Below are 22,972 nucleotides of genomic sequence, written 5' to 3'. Positions count from 1 at the left end.
ACGGAGCTGTCCTCTCAATAAGAAGGGTGCCAGCGAGCCTTGCTCTCGCTTACGGCCACACCCCCTTGAGCATGCCTGATCTCAACTGATCTCGGAAGCTAAACAGGGATGGGCCTGGTTAGTACTTGGATGGGAGACCGCCTGGGAATACCAGGTGCTGTAAGCTTTTAAGCGCAGGAGGCGCCCTATCCCCGCTCGCTCGCTCATTCCCCTGTTCACACGTGCAGTGCGGCTTGTCCGTCTGTTTATTTGTCAGCTTTGGCGAGACACGGGTGCTTTTGTATTAGCGTGAGCGTTTTTTATTCTGATCAGGAACAGTTTTACAAGTCCGCAAAGGATCGAGGAAAGGTTTATCGCCAGCTGAAAAGAGACACAGCGCTTCGGCTGTGGAGACTTGTTCGGCTGGCGTTCGGAGAGTCGCGTTTTTCAGAATTGTATTGAGATCGTTTTCCACAGAGCTCAGATGTCAAAGCACAGCAGCAGCTCTCCACAGCGATCCTCTATAGCGCCCTTTCTCCCGCAGCTCCGTCCTCATTGGAAGGAAGCAAGAGTGAAAGGCTGAAGTGAAATAGAGCGGGGACGAAGGCAGTGAAGAGAGAGAACGTGGGAAGAAGAGAAAAACGCAAGGGAAAAAAAGCAGCGTCGTAAAAGAGGTGACGGAGCTGTCCTCTCAATAAGAAGGGTGCCAGCGAGCCTTGCTCTTGCTTACGGCCACACCCCCTTGAGCACGCGTGATATCGTCTGATCTCAGAAGCTAAACAGGGATGGGCCTGGTTAGTACTTGGATGGGAGACCGCCTGGGAATACCAGGTGCTGTAAGCCTTTAAGCGCAGGAGGCGCCCTATCCCCGCTCGCTCGCTCATTCCCCTGTTCACACGTGCAGTGCGGCTTGTCCGTCTGTTTATTTGTCAGCTTTGGCGATACACGGGTGCTTGTGTATTAGCGTGAGCGTTTTTTATTCTGATCAGGAACAGTTTTACAAGTCCGCAAAGGATCGAGGAAAGGTTTATCGCCAGCTGAAAAGAGACACAGCGCTTCGGCTGTGGAGACTTGTTCGGCTGGCGTTCGGAGAGTCGCGTTTTTCAGAATTGTATTGAGATCGTTTTCCACAGAGCTCAGATGTCAAAGCAGAGCAGCAGCTCTCCACAGCGATCCTCTATAGCGCCCTTTCTCCCGCAGCTCCGTCCTCATTGGAAGGAAGCAAGAGTGAAAGGCTGAAGTGAAATAGAGCGGGGACGAAGGCAGTGAAGAGAGAGAACGTGGGAAGAAGAGAAAAACGCAAGGGAAAAAAAGCAGCGTCGTAAAAGAGGTGACGGAGCTGTCCTCTCAATAAGAAGGGTGCCAGCGAGCCTTTCTCTCGCTTACGGCCACACCCCCTTGAGCACGCCTGATCTCGTCTGATCTTGGAAGCTAAACAGGGATGGGCCTGGTTAGTACTTGGATGGGAGACCGCCTGGGAATACCAGGTGCTGTAAGCTTTTAAGCGCAGGAGGCGCCCTATCCCCGCTCGCTCGCTCATTCCCCTGTTCACACGTGCAGTGCGGCTTGTCCATCTGTTTATTTGTCAGCTTTGGCGAGACACGGGTGCTTGTGTATTAGCGTGAGCGTTTTTTATTCTGATCAGGAACAGTTTTACAAGTCCGCAAAGGATCGAGGAAAGGTTTATCGCCAGCTGAAAAGAGACACAGCGCTTCGGCTGTGGAGACTTGTTCGGCTGGCATTCGGAGAGTCGCGTTTTTCAGAATTGTATTGAGATCGTTTTCCACAGAGCTCAGATGTCAAAGCACAGCAGCAGCTCTCCACAGCGATCCTCTATAGCGCCCTTTCTCCCGCAGCTCCGTCCTCATTGGAAGGAAGCAAGAGTGAAAGGCTGAAGTGAAATAGAGCGGGGACGAAGGCAGTGAAGAGAGAGAACGTGGGAAGAAGAGAAAAACGCAAGAGGAAAAAAGCAGCGTCGTAAAAGAGGTGACGGAGCTGTCCTCTCAATAAGAAGGGTGCCAGCGACCCTTGCTCTCGCTTACGGCCACACCCCCTTGAGCACGCCTGATTTCGGAAGCTAAACAGGGATGGGCCTGGTTAGTACTTGGATGGGAGACCGCCTGGGAATACCAGGTGCTGTAAGCTTTTAAGCGCAGGAGGCGCCCTATCCCCGCTCGCTCGCTCATTCCCCTGTTCACACGTGCAGTGCGACTTGTCCGTCTGTTTATTTGTCAGCTTTGGCGAGACACGTGTGCTTGTGTATTAGCGTGAGCGTTTTTTATTCTGATCAGGAACAGTTTAACAAGTCCGCAAAGAATCGAGGAAAGGTTTATCGCCAGCTGAAAAGAGATACAGCGCTTCGGCTGTGGAGACTTGTTCGGCTGGCGTTCGGAGAGTCGCGTTTTTCAGAATTGTATTGAGATCGTTTTCCACAGAGCTCAGATGTCAAAGCACAGCATCAGCTCTCCACAGCGATCCTCTATAGCGCCCTTTCTCCCGCAGCTCCGTCCTCATTGGAAGGAAGCAAGAGTGAAAGGCTGAAGTGAAATAGAGCGGGGACGAAGACAGTGAAGAGAGAGAACGTGGGAAGAAGAGAAAAACGCAAGGGAAAAAAAGCAGCGTCGTAAAAGAGGTGACGGAGCTGTCCTCTCAATAAGAAGGGTGCCAGGGAGCCTTTCTCTCGCTTACGGCCACACCCCCTTGAGCACGCCTGATCTCGTCTGATCTTGGAAGCTAAACAGGGATGGGCCTGGTTAGTACTTGGATGGGAGACCGCCTGGGAATACCAGGTGCTGTAAGCTTTTAAGCGCAGGAGGCGCCCTATCCCCGCTCGCTCGCTCATTCCCCTGTTCACACGTGCAGTGCGACTTGTCCGTCTGTTTATTTGTCAGCTTTGGCGAGACACGTGTGCTTGTGTATTAGCGTGAGCGTTTTTTATTCTGATCAGGAACAGTTTAACAAGTCCGCAAAGAATCGAGGAAAGGTTTATCGCCAGCTGAAAAGAGATACAGCGCTTCGGCTGTGGAGACTTGTTCGGCTGGCGTTCGGAGAGTCGCGTTTTTCAGAATTGTATTGAGATCGTTTTCCACAGAGCTCAGATGTCAAAGCACAGCAGCAGCTCTCCACAGCGATCCTCTATAGCGCCCTTTCTCCCGCAGCTCCGTCCTCATTGGAAGGAAGCAAGAGTGAAATGCTGAAGTGAAATAGAGCGGGGACGAAGGCAGTGAAGAGAGAGAACGTGGGAAGAAGAGAAAAACGCAAGGGAAAAAAAGCAGCGTCGTAAAAGAGGTGACGGAGCTGTCCTCTCAATAAGAAGGGTGCCAGCGAGCCTTGCTCTCGCTTATGGCCACACCCCCTTGAGCACGCCTGATCTCGTCTGATCTCGGAAGCTAAACAGGGATGGGCTTGGTTAGTACTTGGATGGGAGACCGCCTGGGAATGCCAGGTGCTGTAAGCTTTTAAGCGCAGGAGGCGCCCTATCCCCGCTCGCTCGCTCATTGCCCTGTTCACACGTGCAGTGCGGCTTGTCCGTCTGTTTATTTGTCAGCTTTGGCGAGACACGGGTGCTTGTGTATTAGCGTGAGCGTTTTTTATTCTGATCAGGAACAGTTTTACAAGTCTGCAAAGGATCGAGGAAAGGTTTATCGCCAGCTGAAAAGAGACACAGCGCTTCGGCTGTGGAGACTTGTTCGGCTGGCGTTCGGAGAGTCGCGTTTTTCAGAATTGTATTGAGATCGTTTTCCACAGAGCTCAGATGTCAAAGCACAGCAGCAGCTCTCCACAGCGATCCTCTATAGCGCCCTTTCTCCCGCAGCTCCGTCCTCATTGGAAGGAAGCAAAAGTGAAAGGCTGAAGTGAAATAGAGTGGGGACGAAGGCAGTGAAGAGAGAGAACGTGGGAAGAAGAGAAAAACGCAAGGGAAAAAAAGCAGCGTCGTAAAAGAGGTGACGGAGCTGTCCTCTCAATAAGAAGGGTGCCAGCGAGCCTTGCTCTCGCTTACGGCCACACCCCCTTGAGCACGCCTGATCTCATCTGATCTCTGAAGCTAAACAGGGATGGGCCTGGTTAGTACTTGGATGGGAGACCGCCTGGGAATACCAGGTGCTGTAAGCTTTTAAGCGCAGGAGGCGCCCTATCCCCGCTCGCTCGCTCATTCCCCTGTTCACACGTGCAGTGCGGCTTGTCCGTCTGTTTATTTGTCAGCTTTGGCGAGACACGGGTGCTTGTGTATTAGCGTGAGCGTTTTTTATTCTGATCAGGAACAGTTTTACAAGTCCGCAAAGGATCGAGGAAAGGTTTATCGCCAGCTGAAAAGAGACACAGCGCTTCGGCTGTGGAGACTTGTTCGGCTGGCGTTCGGAGAGTCGCGTTTTTCAGAATTGTATTGAGATCGTTTTCCACAGAGCTCAGATGTCAAAGCACAGCAGCAGCTCTCCACAGCGATCCTCTATAGCGCCCTTTCTCCCGCAGCTCCGTCCTCATTGGAAGGAAGCAAGAGTGAAAGGCTGAAGTGAAATAGAGCGGGGACGAAGGCAGTGAAGAGAGAGAACGTGGGAAGAAGAGAAAAACGCAAGGGAAAAAAAGCAGCGTCGTAAAAGAGGTGACGGAGCTGTCCTCTCAATAAGAAGGGTGCCAGCGAACCTTGCTCTTGCTTACGGCCACACCCCCTTGAGCACGCCTGATCTCGTCTGATCTCGGAAGCTAAACAGGGATGGCCCTGGTTAGTACTTGGATGGGAGACCGCCTGGGAATACCAGGTGCTGTAAGCTTTTAAGCGCAGGAGGCGCCCTATCCCCGCTCGCTCGCTCATTCCCCTGTTCACACGTGCAGTGCGGCTTGTCCGTCTGTTTATTTGTCAGCTTTGGCGAGACACGGGTGCTTGTGTATTAGCGTGAGCGTTTTTTATTCTGATCAGGAACAGTTTTACAAGTCCGCAAAGGATCGAGGAAAGGTTTATCGCCAGCTGAAAAGAGACACAGCGCTTCGGCTGTGGAGACTTGTTCGGCTGGCGTTCGGAGAGTCGCGTTTTTCAGAATTGTATTGAGATCGTTTTCCACAGAGCTCAGATGTCAAAGCACAGCAGCAGCTCTCCACAGCGATCCTCTATAGCGCCCTTTCTCCCGCAGCTCTGTCCTCATTGGAAGGAAGCAAGAGTGAAAGGCTGAAGTGAAATAGAGCGGGGACGAAGGCAGTGAAGAGAGAGAACGTGGGAAGAAGAGAAAAACGCAAGAGAAAAAAAGCAGCGTCGTAAAAGAGGTGACGGAGCTGTCCTCTCAATAAGAAGGGTGCCAGCGAGCCTTGCTCTCGCTTATGGCCACACCCCCCTTGAGCACGCCTGATCTCGTCTGATCTCGGAATCTAAACAGGGATGGGCCTGGTTAGTACTTGGATGGGAGACCGCCTGGGAATACCAGGTGCTGTAAGCTTTTAAGCGCAGGAGGCGCCCTATCCCCGCTCGCTCGCTCATTCCCCTGTTCACACGTGCAGTGCGGCTTGTCCGTCTGTTTATTTGTCAGCTTTGGTGAGACACGTGTGCTTGTGTATTAGCGTGAGCGTTTTTTATTCTGATCAGGAACAGTTTAACAAGTCAGCAAAGAATCGAGGAAAGGTTTATCGCCAGCTGAAAAGAGATACAGCGCTTCGGCTGTGGAGACTTGTTCGGCTGGCGTTCGGAGAGTCGCGTTTTTCAGAATTGTATTGAGATCGTTTTCCACAGAGCTCAGATGTCAAAGCACAGCATCAGCTCTCCACAGCGATCCTCTATAGCGCCCTTTCTCCCGCAGCTCCGTCCTCATTGGAAGGAAGCAAGAGTGAAAGGCTGAAGTGAAATAGAGCGGGGACGAAGACAGTGAAGAGAGAGAACGTGGGAAGAAGAGAAAAACGCAAGGGAAAAAAAGCAGCGTCGTAAAAGAGGTGACGGAGCTGTCCTCTCAATAAGAAGGGTGCCAGCGAACCTTGCTCTCGCTTACGGCCACACCCCCTTGAGCACGCCTGATTTCGTCTGATCTCGGAAGCTAAACAGGGATGGGCCTGGTTAGTACTTGGATGGGAGACCGCCTGGGAATACCAGGTGCTGTAAGCTTTTAAGCGCAGGAGGCGCCCTATCCCCGCTCGCTCGCTCATTCCCCTGTTCACACGTGCAGTGCGGCTTGTCCGTCTGTTTATTTGTCAGCTTTGGCGAGACACGGGTGCTTGTGTATTAGCGTGAGCGTTTTTTATTCTGATCAGGAACAGTTTAACAAGTCCGCAAAGAATCGAGGAAAGGTTTATCGCCAGCTGAAAAGAGATACAGCGCTTCGGCTGTGGAGACTTGTTCGGCTGGCGTTCGGAGAGTCGCGTTTTTCAGAATTGTATTGAGATCGTTTTCCACAGAGCTCAGATGTCAAAGCACAGCATCAGCTCTCCACAGCGATCCTCTATAGCGCCCTTTCTCCCGCAGCTCCGTCCTCATTGGAAGGAAGCAAGAGTGAAAGGCTGAAGTGAAATAGAGCGGGGACGAAGACAGTGAAGAGAGAGAACGTGGGAAGAAGAGAAAAACGCAAGGGAAAAAAAGCAGCGTCGTAAAAGAGGTGACGGAGCTGTCCTCTCAATAAGAAGGGTGCCAGCGAGCCTTGCTTTCGCTTACGGCCACACCCCCTTGAGCACGCCTGATCTCATCTGATCTCGGAAGCTAAACAGGGATGGGCCTGGTTAGTACTTGGATGGGAGACCGCCTGGGAATACCAGGTGCTGTAAGCTTTTAAGCGCAGGAGGCGCCCTATCCCCGCTCGCTCGCTCATTCCCCTGTTCACACGTGCAGTGCGGCTTGTCCGTCTGTTTATTTGTCAGCTTTGGCGAGACACGGGTGCTTGTGTATTAGCGTGAGCGTTTTTTATTCTGATCAGGAACAGTTTTACAAGTCCGCAAAGGATCGAGGAAAGGTTTATCGCCAGCTGAAAAGAGACACAGCGCTTCGGCTGTGGAGACTTGTTCGGCTGGCGTTCGGAGAGTCGCGTTTTTCAGAATTGTATTGAGATCGTTTTCCACAGAGCTCAGATGTCAAAGCACAGCAGCAGCTCTCCACAGCGATCCTCTATAGCGCCCTTTCTCCCGCAGCTCCGTCCTCATTGGAAGGAAGCAAGAGTGAAAGGCTGAAGTGAAATAGAGCGGGGACGAAGGCAGTGAAGAGAGAGAACGTGGGAAGAAGAGAAAAACGCAAGGGAAAAAAAGCAGCGTAGTAAAAGAGGTGACGGAGCTGTCCTCTCAATAAGAAGGGTGCCAGCGAGCCTTGCTCTCGCTTACGGCCACACCTCCTTGAGCACGCCTGATCTCGTCTGATCTTGGAAGCTGAACAGGGATGGGCCTGGTTAGTACTTGGATGGGAGACCGCCTGGGAATACCAGGTGCTGTAAGCTGTTAAATGCAGGAGGCGCCCTATCCCTGCTCGCTCGCTCATTCCCCTGTTCACACGTGCAGTGCGGCTTGTCCGTCTGTTTATTTGTCAGCTTTGGCGAGACACGGGTGCTTGTGTATTAGCGTGAGCGTTTTTTATTCTGATCATGAACAGTTTAACAAGTCCGCAAAGGATCGAGGAAAGGTTTATCGCCAGCTGAAAAGAGACACAGCGCTTCGGCTGTGGAGACTTGTTCGGCTGGCGTTCGGAGAGTCGCGTTTTTCAGAATTGTATTGAGATCGTTTTCCACAGAGCTCAGATGTCAAAGCACAGCAGCAGCTCTCCACAGCGATCCTCTATAGCGCCCTTTCTCCCGCAGCTCCGTCCTCATTGGAAGGAAGCAAGAGTGAAAGGCTGAAGTGAAATAGAGCGGGGACGAAGGCAGTGAAGAGAGAGAACGTGGGAAGAAGAGAAAAACGCAAGAGAAAAAAAGCAGCGTCGTAAAAGAGGTGACGGAGCTGTCCTCTCAATAAGAAGGGTGCCAGCGAGCCTTGCGCTTGCTTACGGCCACACCCCCTTGAGCACGCCTGATCTCGTCTGATCTCGGAAGCTAAACAGGGATGGGCCTGGTTAGTACTTGGATGGGAGACCGCCTGGGAATACCAGGTGCTGTAAGCTTTTAAGCGCAGGAGGCGCCCTATCCCCGCTCGCTCGCTCATTCCCCTGTTCACACGTGCAGTGCGGCTTGTCCGTCTGTTTATTTGTCAGCTTTGGCGAGACACGGGTGCTTGTGTATTAGCGTGAGCGTTTTTTATTCTGATCAGGAACAGTTTTACAAGTCCGCAAAGGATCGAGGAAAGGTTTATCGCCAGCTGAAAAGAGACACAGCGCTTCGGCTGTGGAGACTTGTTCGGCTGGCGTTCGGAGAGTCGCGTTTTTCAGAATTGTATTGAGATCGTTTTCCACAGAGCTCAGATGTCAAAGCACAGCAGCAGCTCTCCACAGCGATCCTCTATAGCGCCCTTTCTCCCGCAGCTCCGTCCTCATTGGAAGGAAGCAAGAGTGAAAGGCTGAAGTGAAATAGAGCGGGGACGAAGGCAGTGAAGAGAGAGAACGTGGGAAGAAGAGAAAAACGCAAGGGAAAAAAAGCAGCGTCGTAAAAGAGGTGACGGAGCTGTCCTCTCAATAAGAAGGGTGCCAGCGAGCCTTGCTCTCGCTTATGGCCACACCCCCTTGAGCACGCCTGATCTCGTCTGATCTCGGAAGCTAAACAGGGATGGGCCTGGTTAGTTCTTGGATGGGAGACCGCCTGAGAATACCAGGTGCTGTAAGCTTTTAAGTGCAGGAGGCGCCCTATCCCCGCTAGCTCGCTCATTCCCCTGTTCAAACGTGCAGTGCGGCTTGTCCGTCTGTTTATTTGTCAGCTTTGGCGAGACACGGGTGCTTGTGTATTAGCGTGAGCGTTTTTTATTCTGATCAGGAACAGTTTAACAAGTCCGTAAAGGATCGAGGAAAGGTTTATCACCAGCTGAAAAGAGACACAGCGCTTCGGCTGTGGAGACTTGTTCGGCTGGCGTTCGGAGAGTCGCGTTTTTCAGAATTGTATTGAGATCGTTTTCCACAGAGCTCAGATGTCAAAGCACAGCAGCAGCTCTCCACAGCGATCCTCTATAGCGCCCTTTCTCCCGCAGCTCCGTCCTCATTGGAAGGAAGCAAGAGTGAAAGGCTGAAGTGAAATAGAGCGGGGACGAAGGCAGTGAAGAGAGAGAACGTGGGAAGAAGAGAAAAACGCAAGGGAAAAAAAGCAGCGTCGTAAAAGAGGTGACGGAGCTGTCCTCTCAATAAGAAGGGTGCCAGCGAGCCTTGCTCTTGCTTACGGCCACACCCCCTTGAGCACGCCTGATCTCGTCTGATCTCGGAAGCTAAACGGGGATGGGCCTGGTTAGTACTTGGATGGGAGACCGCCTGGGAATACCAGGTGCTGTAAGCTTTTAAGTGCAGGAGGCGCCCTATCCCCGCTAGCTCGCTCATTCCCCTGTTCACACGTGCAGTGCGGCTTGTCCGTCTGTTTATTTGTCAGCTTTGGCGAGACACGGGTGCTTGTGTATTAGCGTGAGCGTTTTTTATTCTGATCAGGAACAGTTTAACAAGTCCGTAAAGGATCGAGGAAAGGTTTATCGCCAGCTGAAAAGAGACACAGCGCTTCGGCTGTGGAGACTTGTTCGGCTGGCGTTCGGAGAGTCGCGTTTTTCAGAATTGTATTGAGATCGTTTTCCACAGAGCTCAGATGTCAAAGCACAGCAGCAGCTCTCCACAGCGATCCTCTATAGCGCCCTTTCTCCCGCAGCTCCGTCCTCATTGGAAGGAAGCAAGAGTGAAAGGCTGAAGTGAAATAGAGCGGGGACGAAGGCAGTGAAGAGAGAGAACGTGGGAAGAAGAGAAAAACGCAAGGGAAAAAAAGCAGCGTCGTAAAAGAGGTGACGGAGCTGTCCTCTCAATAAGAAGGGTGCCAGCGAGCCTTGCTCTCGCTTATGGCCACACCCCCTTGAGCACGTCTGATCTCGGAATCTAAACAGGGATGGGCCTGGTTAGTACTTGGATGGGAGACCGCCTGGGAATACCAGGTGCTGTAAGCTTTTAAGCAAAGGAGGCGCCCTATCCTCACTCGCTCGCTCATTCCCCTGTTCACACGTGCAGTGCGGCTTGTCCGTCTGTTTATTTGTCAGCTTTGGCGAGACACGGGTGCTTGTGTATTAGCGTGAGCGTTTTTTATTCTGATCAGGAACAGTTTAACAAGTCCGCAAAGGATCGAGGAAAGGTTTATCGCCAGCTGAAAAGAGACACAGCGCTTCGGCTGTGGAGACTTTATTAATAAGGCCCCTCAGTAGTTGAGATCTCTGTTATTCCCATCTAGAAACATGCAATCAGCATGTTATTGCTGAAGCAATAGTCACAACATTATTCCACACCTGGGTGAGATGCGGGTTATGATGACAGTCATGCTTTCTACACCTTATACTGAGCTCAGAAATGGACCAAGCGGACATCTCACGAGCAGATCCCTCCGCGTATAAGAAAGGCAACTTGTCTCAGCAAAAATACAAAAAGGCAAAAACCCCACACTTGGAATGCAAACCTACCCTAAAAAGGAAACACGGTTTTAAAACGAACTTGATTTTCCCCTGGAGAAACCTTTTTATGGACACACATCGCATCTATTACACATGTAGAACTAAATATAAAGATAAAACTTAATATAAGAAGTCATGACATATCACACATGACGAAGTCTGGTCCAGAATAAACAGTTTACACTGACCCACCTTTATTTACCCTGGTCACTCACTTCTATTAACTGTTTAACTGGGTAACAAATTAATATTTGTTTCAATTTGGGATCTACACCTGGGAGCCCTGAAATGTTGGCCAGAGGGGAGAAGCTGATATTCAGACGTGAGAATATATTAAAATAAAGGATCTGATGTTGTTTTTCACCTGTCTAATCAAAGCTTGTTCAAAAATTATCTGATTATAGGACACACGAGTTTATAATCATACTCATTCCACTTTTTAACCCCGTATATATGCACAATATGAAATGTATATACACTAAATCTCACGTGTGACTCCCATAATATACATTTCTTTACGAAAATTAGGAACACTTACTACAATTATCAACCCCCCATGACGAGGCAATATTTCATACCTTTGTTTCTTTGTGGGTTCAAAGTTCTGTCCTGTCGTTTCACACGTAATGTTTTGGTAGTTATCTCAATTTTCCTTTGCAATTATCTCCAAGATCATCATCAACTTTTTGTAAAACGCTATGCACAACTGATATTTAAAGAAAGTCCTGTACCAAAACGTCTTCGTAGGGAAAGACAACTTTTTTTCCTTACGTTAGTCGCTACACGGTTACTCAAAAAATCCATTCACCGCCTTTAAAAAAAAAGTTTCGTTTTTTATTGTGGTTCACTGACATTTCTGTCACAATTCTGAGGGACCCCAAATAAAATTCACTTGCCGGTATAAAGACGCCGGCGAGGATAAGACAGGTATCGAACCACCTGCGTATCTAGCGGACGTTTAAAATAAAAAAAATGGCGTGTAATGTTGCGAAGGGCTACTGTTTTTTTTATAGTTTGTCGATTGTAAGGGACGTGGGCCGCGACAGAAATACTGGACGGGGTGGGAAAAGGTTTATTGATGGTTTATTGTACCGCAACGGTCACAATTGACTCACCAGCAAAGATGGCGCCGAGGCCACATCGGCTCCCTCCCGCCCTGCCTCGCACCGAAGCTCGAGCTGCGGAGCGCGACGCCAAACCGCCAGTCCACGGGCGCGGGCGCCGGACATAGACGTCATAAACCCTTCCGAGGCGCAGGAATTATAGATCACTGTAGTTTCTTCTGGACCCGGGTTAGGGACAGTGTGCCCTCCGTGAGAGTCTTCTGAGGAAGCCAGTGTCTCATGGGTGTCCAGGCTTGGTACCATCTGTCCATCACAGGACACACAGACACACACACTCACACACCCTGGACAGGACACCAGTCCATCACAGGACACACACACACTCACTCACACACCCTGGACAGGACACCAGTCCATCACAGGACATACACACACCCTAGATAGGACACCAGTCACTCACAGGATACACACACACACTCACACACCCTGAACAGGACACCAGTCCATCACAGGACACACACACACTCACTCACACACCCTGGACAGGACACCAGTCCATCACAGGACATACACACACCCTAGATAGGACACCAGTCCATCACAGGACACACACACTCACACACCCTGGACAGGACACCAGTCACTCACAGGATACACACACACACTCACACACCCTGAACAGGACACCAGTCCCTCACAGGACACACACACACAACCTGGATAGGACACCAGTCCCTCACAGGACACTCAGACACACACACTCACACACCCTGGACAGGAACCAGTCCATCACATGACAAACACACATTCACTCACACACCCTGGACAGGACAGCACTCCATCATAGGACACACACACACCAGGGCCAGTTTTCCCAGAAGCCAATTAGCCCAAAAGCCTGTCTTTGGACCCGAAGAACACAGGGAGAACATGCAGACTCCACACAGACAGCCCCCCCCCCCCCCCCGGGTCCAGACCCGAGCCCGGAGCCCCCCCGCGCTGAACCCCTCCGTACAGACGGCCGCACACAGCTCCGTTGTTCCCGATTCCCGAGGTGATCTGTTAAAAGAAGCCGGTGTGTTGCCTCCAGGTGACATTTCCTACTGGAGTCAGGACAGGAGGCTCTTCTGTACACAGAAGGGGATGGGGGTGGGGAACAAGCCGCCCAGCCCTGTGGTTGAAGCCGATACCCCGGCTTCTCTCCAGACACAGCTGGGTGAGCTCCTCCAGTCAGTACAGGGGGCTCTACTGTACACAGAGGGTGGCGGGGGTGTGGAACAACTCCTTTGTTCGGGGCCTTGGGGCATTCTTGTTGTGAAAGGCGCTATATAAAAAAAACTGAATTGAAATTGAATCTTACAGGTTTGGGTTTTTCAGAGATCTTGTCAGAGATCTTGTCTGACGTGCCCGTTTCAAAAACGTAACGACACTCCTCACGTCCGAGCGCCGCCGGTCTGTGACGTAACGTATCCTTACACAACCATGACGGTTTCATCATGGACAGCACGAAAGCCCGAAAAGTGGTTGACGTTTTAATTTGGCAACGCCACGATGGATCCCAGTTTTTTTTTTATTTTGGAGGCCAAAAAGGACAAAAAAGGAAACGTCCGGAGTGGATCGATGGTCATCTCTGCGGTTGTTCTGATGTTCTGAAAAAACAAAACAAAAAAAAAAACGGCTCGCTTGCCCGGTCGTGTAGTGTTTCCACACCCCACGCAAATCAACTTCTCTTCGCCCCCGGGGGCTCGTCGCCCGCCGCACCCCTCTCACGTGATAGGGGCTTCCCCCGGCTGTGACGTACTTACCCTACCCCCTTCCGCCAACGTCATACCGAAGGTCGCGCTTCGGGCCGCGGCGATGTTGACGGACTGTCTTGTAGCGTGAGAAGGGTTTAAATTTCGACTTAAGGAGTTGGCCATCGTTATATTTCGCGAGGTATCATACGGGGGGAAAAAGAACATTTATATTTATCAACCTACTAGTAATACTGGGTGGATGTCACGTTCCCCAAAGTTCAGTGCCTCTCTCTAATAAAGTAGAAACGTGACATTGAACTCCGTTCGAAACAGGAGAAATCACCAGGACACGATACAACTGACGTCCGGAAAAGAAAAAAAGAACTCCTATTCCCATTTGTAATGACCCCGTAGTGTTTTTCCCGGTGTGCGCTCATCTTTCGGAGACCCGTTTCTCTCTGGTGTTTTGCTGTTGGAATAAATGCCGAGGTGACCCTTCTGTGTGGAGTCTGCGTGTTCTCTCCAGCGGGTCGTTTCCTACACCGCAGGGGCTGATCGAACCGGGGTCTCCCAATCGTCACAGAAGTGTGTGTCATTTTGGGTGGTGGTGGGGGGGTGCATCGGGGATACTGCGCCCCGAGGGGATAACCTCTCACCTTACTCCGGACGAAGGGAGAAGACCTGTACCTTCACGAGTCCGGGTTGTGAAAACTTCTTCTGGCAGTTCAAAACGTTTCGAAGAGACTACAGCGCTACCCTGTTTTCCATTTCTGTATTATTATACAGTCATAAGTATCTGTACTGATCACAGATCCCCCTCTCACTACCAGGACTGAAGCCCAGTGCAGCACGAATAATAATAATAATAATTAATCCGTCTGGACTCTCCACTCAGAGCTCTTCCCAGGTCAGGGGGATCCCCTCCAGCCCCCCCAGTGTGCAGCCCCCACGTGGATGATGCTCCAGTCCGCTCAGCACACAGCAGCTCTCAGTGGGGAGGAGAGCAGAGGGATGGAGCCAGTTCAGAGAGGGGGGGTGATAAGGAGGCCATGATGGGTCAAGACCAGGGGGGGAATCAGGCCAGGACACTGGGGTAACACCCCTACTCCTCTCCAGAAACACCCCGGGATTGTTAATGAGCACAGAGAGTCAGGACCTCGGTTTGACGTCTTATCCGAAGGACGGCGCCTGTTTACAGTCCAGTGTCCCCCGTCACTATACTGGGGCATCAGGACCCACACAGACCGCAGGGTGAAAGCGCCCCCTGCTGGCCCCACTCACACCTCTCCCAGCAGCAACCTCAGTTTTTCCCAGGAGTCTCCCCTCCAGGTACTGACCAGGCTTCTACCTGCTGGGCTCCAGTGGGGAGGGGGCTGCTAGCTGGGAGCTGCAGGGTGAGATGGCTGCTGGGCAAACGATGGCTAAAGAGCTTCCTAGGACACCCTGGAGTTCGTGGTCAACTTCCTTCTCTTCAGACGGAGGTGGCTTGAAATCTGTCTCGTTTCAAGGAGTATTGGACACGATGCCCCCCCTGCTTTAGCCCCGCTAACTGGTGGCACGCCGACAACGAGGGCTCTCGGCCTCAATCCATCAACCACAAACTCTCCGGGATGAAAGAGAAAGACAGACTCTGTTTGTTCGTTTCGGGGGGGGAGGGAAAAAACCAAAAGCTTTTTTTAAAAAACATTTTAATGATGCTTAACAAAAGAACAAAAATTACAATACAGATTAATGTCAAGGGACACACCCCCCCCCCCCCCCATCTTACGATCATCACAGGACCTTAAAATAATACTTAATAATACAAGGTCATGCAGACGATCTGAGGACTCAGGTGGAGATAATGTGAAAGTTTTCCACAGTCCAGTCTGGGGTCCCTCAGCTTCAGTCCAGACTGGGGTCTGGGGTCCCTCAGCTTCAGTCCAGACTGGGGTCCCTCAGCTTCAGTCCAGACTGGGATCTGGGGTCCCTCAGCTCCGGTCCAGTCCAGTCTGGGGCCCCTCAGCTCTGGTCCAGTCCAGTATGGGGCCCCTCAGCTCCAGTGCAGTCCAGTCCAGTCTGGTGTCCCTCAGCTCCAGTGCAGCCCAGTCTGGGGTCCCTCAGCTTCGGTCCAGCACAGTCTGGGGTCCCTCAGCTTCGGTCCAGCACAGACTGGGGTCCCTCAGCTTCGGTCCAGCACAGACTGGGGTCCCTCAGCTTTAGTCCAGACTGGTGTCCCTCAGCTTCGGCCCAGCACAGACTGGGGTCCCTCAGCTTCGGTCCAGACTGGGGTCCCTCAGCTTCGGTCCAGCACAGACTGGGGTCTCTCAGCTTCGGTCCAGACTGGGGTCCCTCAGCTTCAGTCCAGCACAGTCTGGGGTCCCTTAGCTTTGGTCCAGTCCAGTCTGGGGTCCCTCAGCTTCGGTCCAGCACAGCCTGGGGCCCCTCAGCTCCAGTCCAGTCCAGTCTGGGGCCCCTCAGCTTTGGTCCAGCACAGTCTGGAGTCCCTCAGCTTCGGTCCAGCACAGACTGGGGTCCCTCAGCTTTGGCCCAGCACAGACTGGGGTCCCTCAGCTTCGGTCCAGCACAGACTGGGGTCCCTCAGCTTCGGTCCAGCACAGTCTGGGGTCCCTCAGCTCCAGTCCAGTCCAGTCTGGTGTCTCTCAGCTCCGGTCCAGTGCAGTCTGGGGTCCCTCAGCTTCGGTCCAGCACAGTCTGGGGTCCCTTGGCTCCAGTCCAGTCCAGTCTGGTGTCCCTCAGCTCCAGTCCAGTCCAGTCCAGTCCAGTCCTTGGTGGGGAAGGCGACTCCGATCTTAGCTGGCACAGAACCAGGAAAGGAACCTGGAAAGAATATTGTTATTGCAGGTGTGAGGGACACAGACACGGACATCACCATGACATCAAACAGCAAGAGGAGACTCCTTCTTGAATCACAGACACGACCGGGCGGCGTCCCCCTGTCTGCTCACCTGCACCTCCTCTTCTTCTTCTTGTCCTTCCCGGCAGCCTGCTCCTCCTCTCCCTCGCTCTTCCTCTCCTGACACACGGTCTCCGCCGCCTCCATCGGCTCGTCCTTATCATCTGTCTCCACCGACATGCAGCTCAGGGACTTTAAAAAGACGCACCAGCACTTCTGAAGCAGAGACAGGAGAGTCACGTTAAGAGTCGGACTGGACACTCCAGGACATGAACACTGCACTGAGAGAGAGAGGGGTTCATACACACACACTGACTGGACACTCCAGTACATGAACACTGCACTGAGAGAGAGAGGGGTTCATACACACACACTGACTGGACACTGGACAGGAGTAAAGAGAGAATCAGAGCATTACCCACTTTCTTTTTCTTCTGTCTCACAGGAGGTGGTGATTGGACCTCCTCCAGCTGGAGTCCGAGTAGGGAGAGAGGGGGCAGGAGAGGGACAGCACAGGGAGAGAAAGAGAGAGACAGGTGAGTCAAGTGTCCCAAGAGTACAGAGACTCTGCTGAGATCACACTCGCAGTGAGTGAGCCTGGGTGTAGCCCACTAATACTGACCCACTGTACACCATAGGACAGAGAAGAGGAGGAGGAGAGAGACACACTGCCTAGACACCACAGGACAGAGAGGAGGAGGAGAGAGACACACTGACTGGACACCACAGCACAGAGAGGAGGAGGAGAGAGACAGTGACAGACAGGGCTGACAAGACAGACAAGATGGCGAAACTCCACCACAGACAGGACAGGAGGCAGGGTGGGACCAGCACTGACCTTCTTCCTCTCTCCTGCCGGATGAGCTGTCTCCACCTCCTCTTCCTCCTGCAAGTCAAGAGACAGGCTGAGAGAGAGACGGGCTGGTGGGACATCGGCGAACAGAGCTGAAGGCAGAGAGCCGGGGAGACAGGCCCAGCTGGGACAACGCAGGACAGACAGAGAGACAGACAGAAAGGAAGGAGAGAGAGACACAAAGATGAAGGCACAGAAAGACAGCAGGCAAAGAGAAAGATTGAGATTGAGGGACAAACAAACCGAGAGAGAGAGCGGAAGGAGAGAGAGAGAGGAAGGAGAGAGAAGGACAGACAGACTGACAGACGGGGCTGAAAGAGAGAGAGACAGAGAGGCAGGGACAGACAGACAGCAGGACGAGAGAGAGACAGAGATCGAGGGACAATAATTTGGTTTCGAAATTTATTCTGAAAATATACAATCATTCACTCCTGAAAAATATCGAGTTCAAATTATACATTATGTACAATATTGTAATCAACATATGGCTTATTATCAAAAATAAAAAAAACTGTACTGGGGGACACAGCTGGCTGTGCTGTTCTGGACAGAACACACTGAGGTCCAGTTTCCACCTCCTGCAGGATCAAACAGCACCTCCACTGGCTCTCCAGTGAACAGAGGGACAGACAGAGAGGCTTCAGGCTGCAGGGTGACATTGTCTCTGTGAGCTGAAAGACAATCAGGACAGAGGATGATATAAGAACACACTCTGTCAAGAATATAGAGCCCTCTAGTGATCCTACTGTAGACCTGCTCACCACCCACAGTGACGATCACAGTGCTGATACTGCTTCCATTAAGGTCCCTCACTGTGTAGTTGCCCTGATCAGCTGGAGTGAGGGAGCGGAGTGTCAGAGAGCTGTTCTGCACTGACACTCACTGTTCGTACCTGGGGCCAGGGAGCCCTGCGCTGCTCAGTAAGACTATACGATTCCGGACAGATCGTGCAGGATCAAACAGCACCTCCACTGGACCAGCAGTGTGGAGGGGGGAGACAGAGAGGCACCAGGCTGCAGGCTGTGGACTTCTGAGTGAGCTGAAAAGGGACAGGTAGAAACATGTTGAATATTTAGTTTTACAACAATACCTTGAGTTTGGACTGCGATCAGCTTCATTTTGTATTTCAGCTGTGAAAATGCAATTTCAAAAATGCACGCCACAGTCATGTTAGGTTCAAGTTACAGTTGCATCACAACTCAATACATTTGCAATTCACTTCTGAGATAATTGTTCCTGGTGTTTGTGTTGTGTATGCCTTGCAATGGAGGGGTGAGAAATAATGGACTTATTACATTATAATGAATAATAATTGCTTACACTTATATAGTGCTTTTCTGGACACTCCACTCAAAGCGCTTTGCAGGACATGGGGACTCCCCTCCACCACCACCAATGTGCAGCATCCACCTGGATGATGGGACGGCAGCCATAGTGCACCAGAACGCTCCCCACACACCAGCTATGAGTGGGGAGGAGAGCAGAGTAATGAAGCCAATTCATAAATGGGGGTTATTAGGAGGCCATGATTGGTAAGGGTCAATGGGAAATTTGGCCAGGACACTGGGGTAAAACCCCTACTCTTTTCGAGAAACACCCCGGGATTTTTAATGACCACAGAGAGTCAGGACCTCGGTTTTACGTCTCATCTGAAGGACGGCACCTGTTTACAGTTTTTCCAGTGTCCCCGTCACTATACTGGGGCATTAGGACCCACATGGGCCACAGGGTGAGAGTTCCCCCTGCTGGCCCCACTAACACCTCTTCCAGCAGCAACCTTAGTTATTATTGTGAAGAATGAAAGAATATTAGGAACATGAAAAGGTTGAATGTTTTAAATGCGTTTTTTTACTGAAACATCCGCTACAGAGATGCGCACACACGTCATTACAAACGCACACCTGCACAGAGACGTCCTCAAGCGCCTTGTTCACAATTATGGGCTCCAATAGGAACAAAAAACGCCAGCCTGACAACTCGAGCATTCAAACCAAGAACCCAACACGTACTTATGTTGGCAGCCTGTGCAGAAAAGCAGAAAGAACCACAAGCCTTCTCTATTGGGAGGAAAAACACACACTCCCTCTCTCACACTCCTGATTTCCTTAAATAGCTCATTCTTCATCTCTGGCTCCTACATACAGTATAGCAGCGCTCAGTCTGCTTTGAATAAGCCATAAATCTAAGATTTGTTTTATCTGTTCCTCTTGTCTAGGCCTAGAGCTGCTTTTCATAAAAGAGCTGTTTGCATAAATAGCTAGGGTTACAGCTGAAGACACCAGCTTCATCCCCCAGTGTGTTATACGTCGGGAGCAAGAGAAGAGGGCCAGGCCGTGCCTTTTCATAGATTTTTCTTCTGAAAAGTCAGTTTCTCAGAGGCAGATTTAGCCCCTCATGCATTGTAGAGAGATAGACACGCCCGCGCGCGCACAGTTAGAGCTGCACCCTCACACAGAGTCAGACCCGCACAGACACATCCTCTTGTTTAAACAAATACACAAACCTGACGGCGCTCACAATGATCCAGACACACACACACACACACACACACACACACACACACACACACACACACACACACACACGACATCAGTAGTCACTCTTGCACACTGGACCCCAGCTCAGTCCTCACCTCCAGCTCCTGCAAACCGCTTCGAACAAACTGCATTAAGAAAATTAGGTTGCGTTCCGGTAGCAGGCCATCCTGGGCACCAGTGTGAGTTACACACTCATTTGTAAAAGCCCTTCCGCATCGTCGGGCATGCTTCACAGTGCTGGACCTGGGGTGTGGGTGCTGTCTGTGTGGAGTTTGCATGTTCTCTCCCTGGTCTGTGGGGGTTTCCTCCAGGTGCTCCAGTTTCCCACAGTCCAGGGACAGGCTGCCACTTTCACTGGGCAGTGCACCGTCACCGTGGCAGCATGGTGGGTCGGATCTGATTTCAGTCTTTATTTCCTTTTTTAGAGATCCTGTAACCAGGACCTGTTCACTGCCATGACGGACACAAGGAACAATAAAGCCGAAGTCTTGTTTCCCACAAGAAACAACAAAACCGAAGTATTGTTCGATGTGCCGGTACAAACTTTTAGGTTATATAGTCCTTCCTTGCTGCTTCAGACGTCATTCCGTGTTATGGTAAGGGGGGGGGGGGGGTCGTGGTATTTGGCCAGTTAAGAGACCCTGGCCAAATGGTCAGTTTAAGATTATGCCCCCTCGCATCTGGAATCCTTATCAGTTAACCCCCTTTCCTGCCATAAACCCCTGTTGCTTAGAAGTCTAATTTTCAGGCAGAACTGACTTAAGTTAACCCTATTTACATCTTGTCTCTTACTTCAGCCCTCTTCCATTTGCTAGTTTAAAGTTGTACAACCCATTTGTATGCGACAAAAGAAGCCAGTCTGTTTCCGCCCGGTTTCGAACCGAGGGCCTTTCGCATGCAAGGCGAACATGATAACCACTACACTACGGAAACGGTGGTAAGATGTGCCCAGCGGCCCAGTGCTGAGCTTCGCCAATGCGTTTCAGCTGCTTCCAGTGCCTTTATTGGAGTGCGCTGATGGACCGTGCTCTCTCTCCAGAGACCAGCACGCCTGTCATGGACGGAGCAGGAAAGGCGGTGCCACATTCTACAGCCCTCTCCACGCAATCGGGCTACTGAAGTGGAGAAAATCGCCTCTCCAGAAAGTGCAAATATCATAGAGGTAGAGGTAGGGAGAGAGGAGGAGTACAAATTCAAGCAGAGGCCTGAGTGGAGCACTGTCATATGGCCCTGACATCAATCCCTCAACTCTCTGCATAAAGCAGTGTCTTATGGCCATAACATCCCACCCCCACCACTCTCAATGGAAAGCACTGTCGTATAACCATGACATCCCACCCCCACCACTCTCTGCATAAAGAAGTGTCGTGTGGCCCTGACGCCCACCCCTCCACTCTCTGCGTTAATCTGTGTTGTCAGGCCCTGACATCCCACCTCCGCCACTCTCTGCGTAAAGCAGTATCTTCAGGCCCTGACATCCCACCCCCGCCACTCTCTGTATAAAGCAGTGTCATATGGCCCTGACATCCCACCCCCACCACTCTCTGTGTAAAGAAGTGTCGTATGGCCCTGACACCACCCCTCCACTCTCTGCGTTAAGCCGTGTTTTCAGGCCCTGACATCCCACCTCCTCCATTCTCTGTGTAAAGCAGTGTCATATGGCCCTGACATCCCACCCCCACCACTCTCTGCGGAAAGCACTGTCATATAGCCCTGACACCCACCCCTCCACTCTTTGAATAAAGCAGTGACGTCAAGCCCTGACATCCCACCTCCGCCACTCTCTACGTTAACCCCTGTTAACTCGCTTGCTGAATGATCTCTCAAGAAATCCCTGGTGAGATTCAACAGGTGTTTTCTTCAACAGCCACTAAAAGTCTGATGACCTTCTCTGGATTTCCTGAATATGATGTAAAATTAGTTCAAATCATTTGGTAGTTAACAGAACAAAATGCTTTGGAGGTACATTTAAAACAGCAGAGCAACACTGTAGCACTTCGTGTGTGACTGAGTTTAATTGTGTAAACCTGTCTCTCTATGAACACGAGCAAAGAGTTCTCACTCAACAGAAGATTGCGATGTGAGCACAATAATGTAAGACATCTGGTGATGCCAGGGATTGAACTCGGAACTTCATACATGAAAAGCACGCACTCTACCACTGAACTACATCCCCTATGGCACAGATGGTGGAACTGACTTAAAGATGTGCATATGTTCACTGACCACAATCCACCCTTCATGAATAATTGAAATGAATAATTTATTTTTATATCCAGTCACATGGGCGACGGTGGTTGATTCTTCAACGGGGGAGAGCGTTTTTCTACCTCCTTACTCGACTGTCTTTCAATTATGTTTTCTTTGAAATCTTTTTGCATCTTTTAAGTGCTTGCGATTAAATTACGCATAGAAAAACAGCAGTACAGTTGATGTTCATGGACCGATGCACACAACTCCAGTGATAAAGCCGTCTGTAAATATTGTAGAAGAACGTTAAAGGGCGAAACAACGCTCCAACCACGGGAATGGTAACAAGAAGGATCATGTTCTTATTTAATATGTGCTTTTGAATTGCCTTGTCAATACACACAGGCTTTAGAGATGGACAAATAATTTACAGTGGTGTTTGTAAACAAAGATGGAACATGTTTTTTTCTATACCAGGAAGAAAGGAGCAGACTCTTAAACTTTAAGAGACAGAAACAATACCTCATCACAGCTAACACTAATTAAAACAACATCACAACAGAAGAGTGAAGCCTTGGGTGAATCAAATTAGTTTTCATTGGTCGTCTGTGTCTTCATAACTTTGTAGGTGAGAGAGAGGATTGCGAAAATGTGCGGGTGCTTCTTAGAAGTGTGTTGGTAGTACAGGTGACTTCCAAATAATTGAGCCGGGTTTTAATCCCGGCCAGTGCATCCCCAAACCTTTTCAAGATAATCATTTATCCGGTAGCACATCTCCTGAAACTAACATTCGAGGTAGGAAGCGTGCTCTTAAACACCAAAACACTCAAAAAGGAAGAAGCAGATCTCTGTACACAAGACAGTAGTGCGATATTAGAATTTCTGAGTTCTTGATGGATTCAGGCTCCTTCTCAGAGGTCCTTGCTCGCCAAATAACTTTACATCTGAGGAAGAGCACCACGGAAAAAAAACCCAACTCAACAAGCGAGCGTGTTGGTTGCTCTTGCTCTTAATGCAAGGAGCTGTTTTTTTTTCCTTGCAATAATCATTATTAACCAAAAACAGTAGCACAGGTAAGTCGCATTTGTGATTATGTCACTTCTCTGCTTCAGCAAGGTCAATAAAAGACTCTGAAAGTAGTAAAGCAAAACTGAACTCAAAATCATATTAGGAATTCTGAGCGATATCTCCATACAGGTAATCCAATAAGAACG

General features: G+C 50.6%; 5 non-coding genes and 12 pseudogenes across 5 annotated transcripts; 16 read left to right on the top strand and 1 right to left on the bottom strand.

The window, feature by feature from the left end:
- The first annotated feature begins 47 nt into the window (after window positions 1-47).
- LOC148670173 (5S ribosomal RNA) lies at window positions 48-166 on the top strand (annotated as a pseudogene).
- Window positions 167-703: 537 nt separating this feature from the next.
- On the top strand, window positions 704-822 carry LOC148670172 (5S ribosomal RNA; annotated as a pseudogene).
- Window positions 823-1,359: 537 nt separating this feature from the next.
- On the top strand, window positions 1,360-1,478 carry LOC148670171 (5S ribosomal RNA; annotated as a pseudogene).
- A 537-nt stretch (window positions 1,479-2,015) lies between these two features.
- LOC148670170 (5S ribosomal RNA) lies at window positions 2,016-2,124 on the top strand (annotated as a pseudogene).
- A 537-nt stretch (window positions 2,125-2,661) lies between these two features.
- LOC148670169 (5S ribosomal RNA) lies at window positions 2,662-2,780 on the top strand (annotated as a pseudogene).
- A 537-nt stretch (window positions 2,781-3,317) lies between these two features.
- Window positions 3,318-3,436, top strand: LOC148670168 (5S ribosomal RNA; annotated as a pseudogene).
- A 537-nt stretch (window positions 3,437-3,973) lies between these two features.
- On the top strand, window positions 3,974-4,092 carry LOC148670167 (5S ribosomal RNA). The gene has a single exon (XR_015938026.1). It is a non-coding gene; the product is annotated as a 5S ribosomal RNA (ribosomal RNA).
- Window positions 4,093-4,629: 537 nt separating this feature from the next.
- Window positions 4,630-4,748, top strand: LOC148670166 (5S ribosomal RNA; annotated as a pseudogene).
- A 537-nt stretch (window positions 4,749-5,285) lies between these two features.
- On the top strand, window positions 5,286-5,405 carry LOC148670165 (5S ribosomal RNA; annotated as a pseudogene).
- A 537-nt stretch (window positions 5,406-5,942) lies between these two features.
- On the top strand, window positions 5,943-6,061 carry LOC148670164 (5S ribosomal RNA; annotated as a pseudogene).
- Window positions 6,062-6,598: 537 nt separating this feature from the next.
- On the top strand, window positions 6,599-6,717 carry LOC148670163 (5S ribosomal RNA). The gene has a single exon (XR_015939129.1). It is a non-coding gene; the product is annotated as a 5S ribosomal RNA (ribosomal RNA).
- A 537-nt stretch (window positions 6,718-7,254) lies between these two features.
- LOC148670162 (5S ribosomal RNA) lies at window positions 7,255-7,373 on the top strand (annotated as a pseudogene).
- A 537-nt stretch (window positions 7,374-7,910) lies between these two features.
- On the top strand, window positions 7,911-8,029 carry LOC148670161 (5S ribosomal RNA). Its single transcript, XR_015937790.1, has one exon. It is a non-coding gene; the product is annotated as a 5S ribosomal RNA (ribosomal RNA).
- A 537-nt stretch (window positions 8,030-8,566) lies between these two features.
- On the top strand, window positions 8,567-8,685 carry LOC148670160 (5S ribosomal RNA; annotated as a pseudogene).
- A 537-nt stretch (window positions 8,686-9,222) lies between these two features.
- On the top strand, window positions 9,223-9,341 carry LOC148670159 (5S ribosomal RNA). The gene has a single exon (XR_015938154.1). It is a non-coding gene; the product is annotated as a 5S ribosomal RNA (ribosomal RNA).
- Window positions 9,342-9,878: 537 nt separating this feature from the next.
- Window positions 9,879-9,987, top strand: LOC148670158 (5S ribosomal RNA; annotated as a pseudogene).
- A 10,441-nt stretch (window positions 9,988-20,428) lies between these two features.
- On the bottom strand, window positions 20,429-20,501 carry trnaa-ugc (transfer RNA alanine (anticodon UGC)). The gene has a single exon. It is a non-coding gene; the product is annotated as a tRNA-Ala (tRNA).
- Between the last annotated feature and the right edge of the window lie 2,471 nt (window positions 20,502-22,972).

This window comes from Lepisosteus platostomus, chromosome 5, assembly GCF_059453375.1.
Source record: "Lepisosteus platostomus isolate fLepPlt1 chromosome 5, fLepPlt1.hap1, whole genome shotgun sequence".
In the NCBI taxonomy this organism is placed as follows: domain Eukaryota; kingdom Metazoa; phylum Chordata; class Actinopteri; order Semionotiformes; family Lepisosteidae; genus Lepisosteus; species Lepisosteus platostomus.
Note: the sequence above shows the minus strand (reverse complement) of the source record. Positions and strands in the feature narration are given on the sequence as shown.